Source organism: Elephantulus edwardii, unplaced genomic scaffold (assembly GCF_000299155.1).
Source record: "Elephantulus edwardii isolate Elephantulus edwardi_28Jun2011 unplaced genomic scaffold, EleEdw1.0 scaffold00005, whole genome shotgun sequence".
In the NCBI taxonomy this organism is placed as follows: Eukaryota; Metazoa; Chordata; class Mammalia; order Macroscelidea; family Macroscelididae; genus Elephantulus; species Elephantulus edwardii.
This window is the reverse complement of record NW_006399755.1, coordinates 1,568,044-1,577,637: the sequence shown is the minus strand read 5'-3', so window position 1 is coordinate 1,577,637 and position 9,594 is coordinate 1,568,044.

Genomic DNA, 9,594 nt, shown 5'->3' with positions numbered 1-9,594 from the left:
GGTGTCTCTCCAAGGACTCACTCCTCCTAACCACATGCTCAAAGTAAATGACACGAAGTCTCATCATCTCTGTCTCTAAGAAGCACTCTAGCCGCATTTTCTTCAGATTTCTATTTCTTTTGACAGTTTAGAGGGTATGCAGCACTTTTTGCCAACACCACAATTGAAAGGCATTGATTCTTCTATCTTTCTTGTTCATACAACTTTCAAAATTATAGGAAACAATAGAAAAGGCTTGGATTAAGTAAACTGACATCCTCGCTCTTTAGCACTTTGGCAGGGTCCAGAGCAGATTTTTCCAATGCAACATGTCTTTTGATTGATTTCCTGAACTGCTCTTGCCCTGGGTGTTGATTGTGAATACAAGTAAAATAAAATTGTTGATAACCGCAGTCTTTTCTTCATCTATCATGATGGTACCTATTGAGCACCAGCACAGGTAATTAGGACTCTGGGTGATAATAGCTCTGAGAGGAGTCAAGGGAGTCCATGAAGGAAGGAAGGCCCAGGGAGAAGACAAAAGACCTTTTTAGAAAGAGCAAAGATGCTTGAATCAGACAGAGGTGAAGCTAAGTCTTACCTCTAAGTTCTAGTGGTTTTCTGTGTAAACTGAATGACAGTGTTACCCACACTCACCACAGCACCATCCTGTGCTCAGTTAGCCTAGAGATTAGCACAACGCCCTGTGGGGTTAGAGTGGATGCAGGGGAAGCTTCATAGAGGGTGAATCCTAAAGAACAAAGTGGGAGTTTCTCAATTACTCAGGCAGCAGCAGGTGGGCATCTAAACACTGAGGAGACTGTAGGATCCTCAACCCTGACAAGACGTCTTTAGAGACGTTGCCCCTGCTCAGGCCCAGAGCTCACAGCACTTATTGTATGATCTTGTCCTTGTATATCTGACTCTCCTCAACCTGTGAACTCCTCAAGGAAGTCCCGTCATCACAGCTTCCTCGTGCCTACTCCACTCCATTGGCCCTCAGTGGGCATAGATTAAGTGGTAGGGTGAAATAATTAGTGAATCACCCTGCAACTTGAGAAACAGGAAAACCAAGACAGAAAGGAGAAGAAAATGAAGTCAATGCTTACTACCCACTGTGTCAGGCATGAGAAGCTCTGGTGGTGCAGTGTGTTATATGTTCCAAGGGACAATAAGCTTTGGATTTTTTTCCCCCCATAAAGATCTACAGCTTTGGAAGCCCAGTGGAAGGTTGTTATGAGTCAGAATCAACAAGATTTTGGGTGTCCGGAGCTAGGCTGTTGTATCTACTTTAGGTCAAGTTTATATCTCATTAAAGGAATAATAAGAGACATATTCTTCTGTTTTAGCTCATAGATGATTTTCATCAAGTCACATGGAGCTAATGCTCCCTTGGGCTACCAAGGCTATAAATGATGTGGAAGGAGATGGCCAGTCTTTCTCCCTCAAAGCCACTGATGGATTTGAAACACCAGAGAAGCTTAGCTTTTGGGTTGGCAGCACAACTCACTACAGATTACACCATCAGAGCTTCCTCTTCTCATTTTAAAGAGGCTCTGGGATTTACCAGAGAGAGATCAGGCCGCTAGAAAGCAGAGCCACACGTCTCCATATCCAGTTCATGGATATGCAGGGTCATTTTCACTCCATCTCACATACTCTGAGCACATTGCCAGGAGGGACCAGTCCTTGGAGAAGGGCATCATACTTGGAAGGGTGGAGCAACAGCTCAGGCGAGGAAGACCCAGGATGAGACGGATTGATACCATGACTGGGGTAAAGGGACCAGGTGTGTCAGAGACAGTGAGATTGGCTCAGGATAAGACAAATTTCAGAACTATTGTGCACAGGGTCACTGTGAGTCATAAGCAACTTGATGGAACAGAACAACAACAAGCCACTTTCAGTCGCCCTGAGGACACTGGACCAGAGCCTTAGGACCCAGAAGGCCGCCCTTTGCCACCCTTCTTCTATCTTCACCCCAGCTGTGTAAACAGATTTTCCCTGGGAGTTCCCTAGGAGGCCTCTGCAGAGGGTCTAGAGGATCCAGAAGTGAGGTAAAGCTTTCTTGAGAACAGCTCCTGCCCCAGTCTGGCCTAGAGTGCATCCTTCCAAAGTCTTAGGAGGAGAAACCCTAAGAGCCTGGCTGTGTCCAGGGGCTATCATCTCAATTGCAGGTGCACTGACCATAGCCCCAGCCTACCTTTCTGCTTAATGCACCACTGAGTATTCCTGGGCTATAGCTTTTCCTGGCCAGGCTCATTACAGATCCATGGGTCTTAAACTAAGTGACAGATGGATGTGGCCTCTGAGTCTGTTCCACTGCAGCATTGTTTGGTTAATCAGGATAGAGTTTGCTGTAGAATATTTCTCCTCTTGTTTCGGGATGTCAGAAAGCAAGAAGATGGCCCACACAGGAAAGTGGTGCCCAGCAGCTTGCTCGCTCTCACAGAGAGGCTTACGGAAGACTGACCACACTGGGCACGGGCAGCTGGGCAAAGTTCTGTTCTTCCAGGAGGCTACTCTGGAAAAGAAGTCCTCGGGGGTGGTTTGATCATTACAAAGTAAAACTTGCTTGCCCTCCACAAAGTAAAAAAAGGAGCCCTGGTGGCATAGTGGTTAAAGAGTTTGGCTTCTTGCCAAAATGCTGATGGTTCTAATTCACAAGTCACCCTGAAGATGAAAGATGTGGTACTCTGCTCACATGAAGGTTATAGACTTGGAAATCCTGTGGGGCGGTGCCACTCTGAAGTACAGGGTCTCCGTTTGATAGACTTTGTGATTCTTCACTCACTCAATGATGTTCAGTCATAATCAACCCATCCCTGGCCCTCTGGCAGGTTTGTGAAGCTGTAAATTGCCGAGCTTTCTACCTCAGAGTGGCTAGTGGATTCAAACAAGCAGAGGGGCACTGCCTTTAGATTAGCAGTGCAACAACTCCCTACAATCTACTCCACCAAAGTTCCCTCACCAGAATGCCACAGGAAGCACTGGATGTTTGAGAAGAGTCCCATCCAGCCTTCCCTTGAATTGACTGCAATCTATTTCTTTAGTCTCACCTCCTGCTCAACTCCCTCAGGGCCCGTGCAAGGTCATAGCCTCCTGAAAATGTTTTCATCCTGAGGGGCTTGTCACCAGTTCTGAAGAAATCCTATGCAGAGGGTTAGCTATGGAAAAGACCACCCTGCAGAAACACACAGAGCAGGACAGCCTGGACGACAGCCACAATCAGAGCTCCACAGTCAGATGTCTTTGCCATATATTCTGTTTACAGGAAGAGAAGTTGAATTCAAAGAACTCAGGTGTCGCTTTGTTCCCTAGTGTATGAAGCTTCATCTGCATTTTGTGTGAACACACATTTCCCAAGTTGAACACTTGACTTTTTTCTTAAGGACCAGGTAATCCACCTCTACAAGAAACCAACACAAGACAGACTCATTCACATTAACACAAACATAGACTGCTACACTCCCAGCCATGTGTGGCACACACACTTCCCACCGCACTTGGCCCTCAGACAAACCAACACAGTCTTCCACATACCACCCAGAGAGTCAGGGATCCACCCTGCCTAGGGGCTGCCACCAACATAAAGGCAAGCAGTGCCCAGTCAGGGGATCCCCATACCTTTCCCCTGGGGCTATCTGAGGCTTTCTCATACTAGATCAGGCCTGGGTGTGTTTCAGGAAAGTGATATTTGCAGGAGGGAACTTCCCAGCTCAGGAACACAAAGCCCATCCTTCTAGGGTGGAGCCAGGAGGCAGTCAGCTCAAAGCTAATTTTGGAATTCACTCTTTTGTCCTACAGATTTCCCATCAACTGCTTAGCAGACATTATGTGCTAAGAATTTGTGAGCAAGGATGAGAGGAATGAGGTACCAAAGGGTTTGAAATTAGAAAGCACTGGTCTTATCACTTTATGGCTCATGTCAGATTAAGGTTCAACATTTTCTTGAACACCCACTGTAGCTTGGCCATATTCAGGTAAGTTATATTATTGAGTTCATTCTCTCTATAATAGATACAAAATCTGAGGTCATACATCATTTGTTCAAGGTTCATAACGACTGTCTCCACTTATATATCAAATGGTGTAAAGCATTCAGTGCTAACTAAAAGGTCAGTGTTTCAAACCCACCAGGCACTCTGTGGGAGGAAGATGTGGTAGTCTGCTTCTGTAAACAGGCTTAGGACTCCTAGGGGGCAGTTACACTCTATGCTGCGGGGGCTTCTATAAGTCAGAACCAGCTTATCAGAAGTGCGTTTGCTTAGGTGTATATTATGAATAGCCAAGAAGAGTGAACAAATCTGTCTCAAACAAAGTGCAGTTAAAATGCTTCGAGAGTAGAGGATTTAGAGAATTCATCCCACATACTTAGGATTGGACCTTGGAGAAGGGGATCATACTTAGAAAAGCAAAAATAGAAGAGAAAAAAAAAAAGCAATAAAGAGGAAGAGCCTTACTTACCAAGATGAGCAGAGACTGGGGCTATGAGAATAGACTAAACCAGAGGAATGTTTGTGAGGACAGCACAGGACCAATAAGTGTTTCCTACTGTTGCATGCAGGATGATGTTGTTGTTGTTCTTGTTATGTGCCATCGAGTCGTTTGCGACTCATAGCGACCCTGTGTACAACAGCCCTAAACCCTGCTCTATCCTGGGCCAGTCGCACTGCCTCTGACACACCCATCCCGATTACCCCAGTCACCGAATCAATCCATCTCATAGAGGGTCTTCCCCTCCTGCGCTGTCCCTACCAAGCATGATGTCCCTCTCCAAGGACCTGTCCCTCCTTACAACATGTCCAAAGTATATCAGACGAAGCCCCAGAATCTTTGCCTCCAAGGAGTAGCCTGGTTTAACCCTCTCTAGCATGAATCTGTTTGTTTTCTTGGCAGTCCATGGTACATTCAATACTCCAGCACCACAGCTCAAAGGCATCAATTCTCCTTCTAGCCTCCCTAGTTGGCATTGTCCAAGTCTCTGATGCATAACAAGTGATTGAAAAGACCATGGCCTGTATCAGGCAAACCTTAGTCTCCAGAGAGACACCATTGCTCTTGAGTACTTTAGAGAGGACCCTAACAGCAGACTTTCCCATCGCAATATGTTTTTTTATTTCCTGGATGCTGGTGCCAAGAGTGTTGACCGTGGAGCCGAGCAAACTGAAGCTGTGAACAATCTCAATCTCTTTGCCATCCATCCTGATGCTACCGATTGGTCCAGTGGTGAGAATCTTTGTCTTCTTGACATTGAGCCTCAGTCCATACTGAAGGCTGCAGTCCTTGACCCTCTGCAGCAAGTGCATGAGGTCCTCCTCAGTTTCAGCGAGCAGGGTTGTCTCATCTGCATAACGCAGATTGTTAATAGATTTTCCACCAATCCTGGCGCCACACTTCTCCTCATAGAGCCCAGCCTCTCAAAGAATTTGCTCTATGAAGGGGTGAAACCAATCCACTGGTATCGACCAACAGCAACAACTTCACATGGTGTTTGCAAGGATAAATTAGTTAATTCACGTAAAATTAACTCAAACATATTTTTCTCCTTTATGCCATGTAATTATCTTCAACAAATAACTACTGAGCATCAGCTTTATGCCAGGTGCATCGGGTGTGTGAGCATCACCTAGGTTTATAGTCAAAGGCCCCTGCAAACTGGTCCAAGGTCCCTTCCTAGCTTCATCTCCTCCTCCTCCCTTGTGCAAATGCTTTCCCCAGCCATGAGGAAAAATAACGACTTCTCCATCTAGCTCATCATTGACTCTCTTACCGCCAAGTACTTCATTCAAATTTAAGATTTTTGAGCTCGGTTTCTGTGGATTCTGGAATTCCAGGAGTTATGCCCTGAGTTCATTCTGTGGGAGTAAATATTGAGATTCTATGTACTATAATAGAGGATATCCAGTGTTCAAGTCAGAGCTGTAGGACCAAATCCTAGCTTTGTCACTTGGGCTCTATGACCTTAAACAACTTAAGTAACCTCCTTGAACACAAGTGTTCGTATACAAAAATGTACATGATGATTCTACTATGGATTCTTTTAAAAGAAAAGAATGTACAGATTTTTCACACCAGATCTTTCCTCTTTCTTCCAGTGTGAAAAAACAATGTATACACACTTTATGAACTTGGTTTATAAACCAGTATAAAATAATAATTAAAAAAAAATTTGTTAGCTCTTCTGGAGAAGGAGGAACAATCTCCTCCTGTACCAGTCAGATCTGATTTGATGGTACACACACACAAATAATAAAAAATAAAAGAAAAAATTAAAAAAAAAATTTTAAAGGATGTACAGAGGACACTTCCCCTTCATGTTTTCAGTACACACCTATACACTAACAGATTACAGTCAGATAAAGTTTTTTATTTTCTTCCACAAGGCTTTTATGTCCATTTATCTTAAGTATTCCAATGACTTCAAATGTAGGGTCATTCAGGTTGTGAAAGTTTCAATGAAGCTTCCAGGCTGAGACAGACTAAGGAGGAAGGATAACGAGGACATTCCTTAGAGGCAAGAATGGTGAAACTCCATCTCACATACTTGAGACATGTTTTCAAAAGGGACTGGACTTTGGAAAAAAATACATCAAGCTTTGAAAAGTAGAGGGTCAACAAAAGAGAGGGGTCACCCTCAAGGCGATGGATTGACACAGTGGCTGTAACAATGAGCTCAAGCATGTTGGAAATCATCAGCTGGACAAATGACAGCAAAGTTCTAGGGTCACTGGTGGCCTAGGAGCAAGAAGCTGCACTACAATCCTAAAGACATGGGATTCAAGACCACCAGGTGCTCTGTGGGGAGAAGAATGGGCAAATCACCTCCCATACAATTTGTTGGGGAAGGTTGGGGAGGAAGGGAGTGCCTCTGGCCAGGACAGATCACCTAAGCTCCGGATAAGTGCAAGCCTCGCAACAGCATTTAATATGGGGTAGAGAAAATTCCTCTGTGTTTTGCTGTACCAGCTTGAGAATGCTCTCTACCTGGGAAGATGTCTGCAGCACCTGTTGATCTGGAAGTGATCTGCACGAGGCTGAGGTTCTTCTATCCAATCTGCATGTCCCGCATCTGTAAGCCTACCCTATCCGGTCTTCCTGTTTACTAGCTTTTATGTAAGTGCACTGCAGCCCCCCCATAAGACTGAGCTGTATTGACTCTCTGATCCTCTACTGGAGTGGTGTATCTCTGTCGTGCTTGCCCCTATCAGGGTGTCGCTGTTGGTTGCTGGCAAACAGACAGTGACAGCAATTAATTGCCTCCAAAAATCTGCTGGAGGGTCAGCTATGGGTTGGATCCTACTCTTTGGTACATGACATGAACTGTACTCAACAAAATTGCACCCAATAACAACAAGTTTTTAAATTTTATTTTTGTTTTTGTTGTTATTGTAATGTGCCATCAAGTTGCTAACAATTCATAGTGACCCCATGTACGATAGCTCTGAACCCTGCTCTATCCTGTGCCAACCTTATTGTCTCTGTCACACCTGTCCTATTACCCTAGTCATTTAATCAATCCATCTCATTGAAGGTCTTCCTCTTCTACACTGTCCCTCTACCCTTCCAAGCATGATGTCCCTCTCCAAGGACTGGTCGCTTTTTGTAACATGTCCAAGGTATGTCAGATGAAGCTTCAGAATCTTTGCCTCCAAAGAGCAATGTGGTTTCACCCTCTCCAGGACAAATTTATTTGTTCTCCTGGCAGTCCATGGTATATTCAATACTCTGCTCTAGCACCATGGCGCAAAGGCATCAATGCTCTATCATCCCTAGTCATTGTCCAGCTTTCTGATGCGTAGAAAGTAATTGCAAAGACTATGACCTGGATCAGGTACACCTTACTCTCCAGACTTACATTGTTGCTTTTCAGGCCTTTGGAAGGGTTCTTGAGAGCAGACTTTCCCAATGCAATTCATCTTTTGATTTCCTGGCTGCTGGTACCAAGCCAAGCAAGCTAAAGTTGTTAACAACCTCAGTCTCTTCATCATCTATCATGATGCTGTCACAAACTAATACTCATCAATATATTTTTAGTTTCATCTTAATGTAGTTTATGTTTCAGGACATCTCAAATCCCAGGGGAATGGCTTCTGAAATTCTTTAAGAACTCTGTTTAATCTTATATTCAGCTTGTACTCAAAATTTTATCTAACTTTTAAGGTCCACTCCCAAGTTAAATTACCCAATAATGTCACCATCTTCTTTTGGTGAACTCCTGGGTCTCAGTCACTTCAGTGTTACATAATCTAGCAAAGGGGAAGAATCCAATAAATGCTTTAATGACCCAACTCAAACGGATAAACCTATCTATCTATCTATCTATCTATCTATCTATCTATCTATCTATCCATCCACTCATTTATTCGTGCAACCATCTATCATTAGGTATGACTTAAGGTTCAGTATGTCCTGCATAGAGTACTTTGGTGTTGCAATGGTTAAAGTAGTTCAGTTACCTGAAAAGTTGATAGTTTAAATCCACTAGCTGCTCTGCAGGAGAAAATAAAACATTCAGCTTTGGCAAAGATTTACATCCTTAGATATTCTATGGGAAACTTTTGCTGTGTCCTACAGAGTCACTGTGAGTCAAAATCAGGGCCACGTCAATGAGGTTAATTTAATTTCTGTTCTACATGGATATATTTCCTTTCAAGGAGAGACGATACATCTTCCATGTCATACCATACCTTTTATTCTGAGTATCCTTCTAAGCCAAGTCTGCAGCTTACAATCCCTGCCCAAAATTCTAAAATTTCAAAATTCTAAAGCACAAGTATGTCACTTTAGACTAAGATGAGTCTAATCCAGACCATGATCTTTTCAATCACTTGCTATGCATCTGAAAGTTGGAAAATCACAGAGAATAGGAGTTGATGCCTTTTAATTTTGGTGTTGGCAAAGGTTATTGAATATACTATGCATTGACAAAAGAACAACTAATCTGTCTTAAACAAAGTGCAACCAGAGTGCTCCTTAGAGACAAGGATGGTGAAACTTCAACTCACTTAATTTGGGCATATTCTCAGCCCTTGGAGAGAGATATCGTGCTAAGAAAGGTAAAGGGACAGTGAAAAGAGAAGAAGGGCCTCAAAGAGATAATAATTACCGAAATGGACTTCAGCAGAACAAAGAATGCAAGGATGGCACAGGATAGGATAAGGTTAAGATCTGTTGGTCATAGGATCATTACAAGTCACAGTCAACTTGATGGAACCTAATAACAACAAATGGTCTTTTCAATCACTTGTTATGCATCTGAGAGGTGCACAATGAGTAAAGATAACAGAAGAATTGATGCCTTTGAATTGTGGTGTTGGTACATGGGCCACCAAGCTAGATAAATCTTGAAACAGTACAGCCAAAGTGCTCCCTGGAGGCAAGGATGGTGAAATTTTGTCTCACATACTCTGAGCACGCTGCTAGGAAAGTCTGTTTCTTTGAAAGAGTCATCATGCTTGGGAAGGTGGCAGGTGAGTGAAAGAGAGGAAGACCCTCAATGAGATGCATTGGCATAGTGACTTCAGCAGTGGGCTCAAGTTTGTCAGTAGTTATTAGGATGGCATGCAATTCAGAGTTTAGATCTATTGTTCATAGGGTCACCGTGAGTCATAC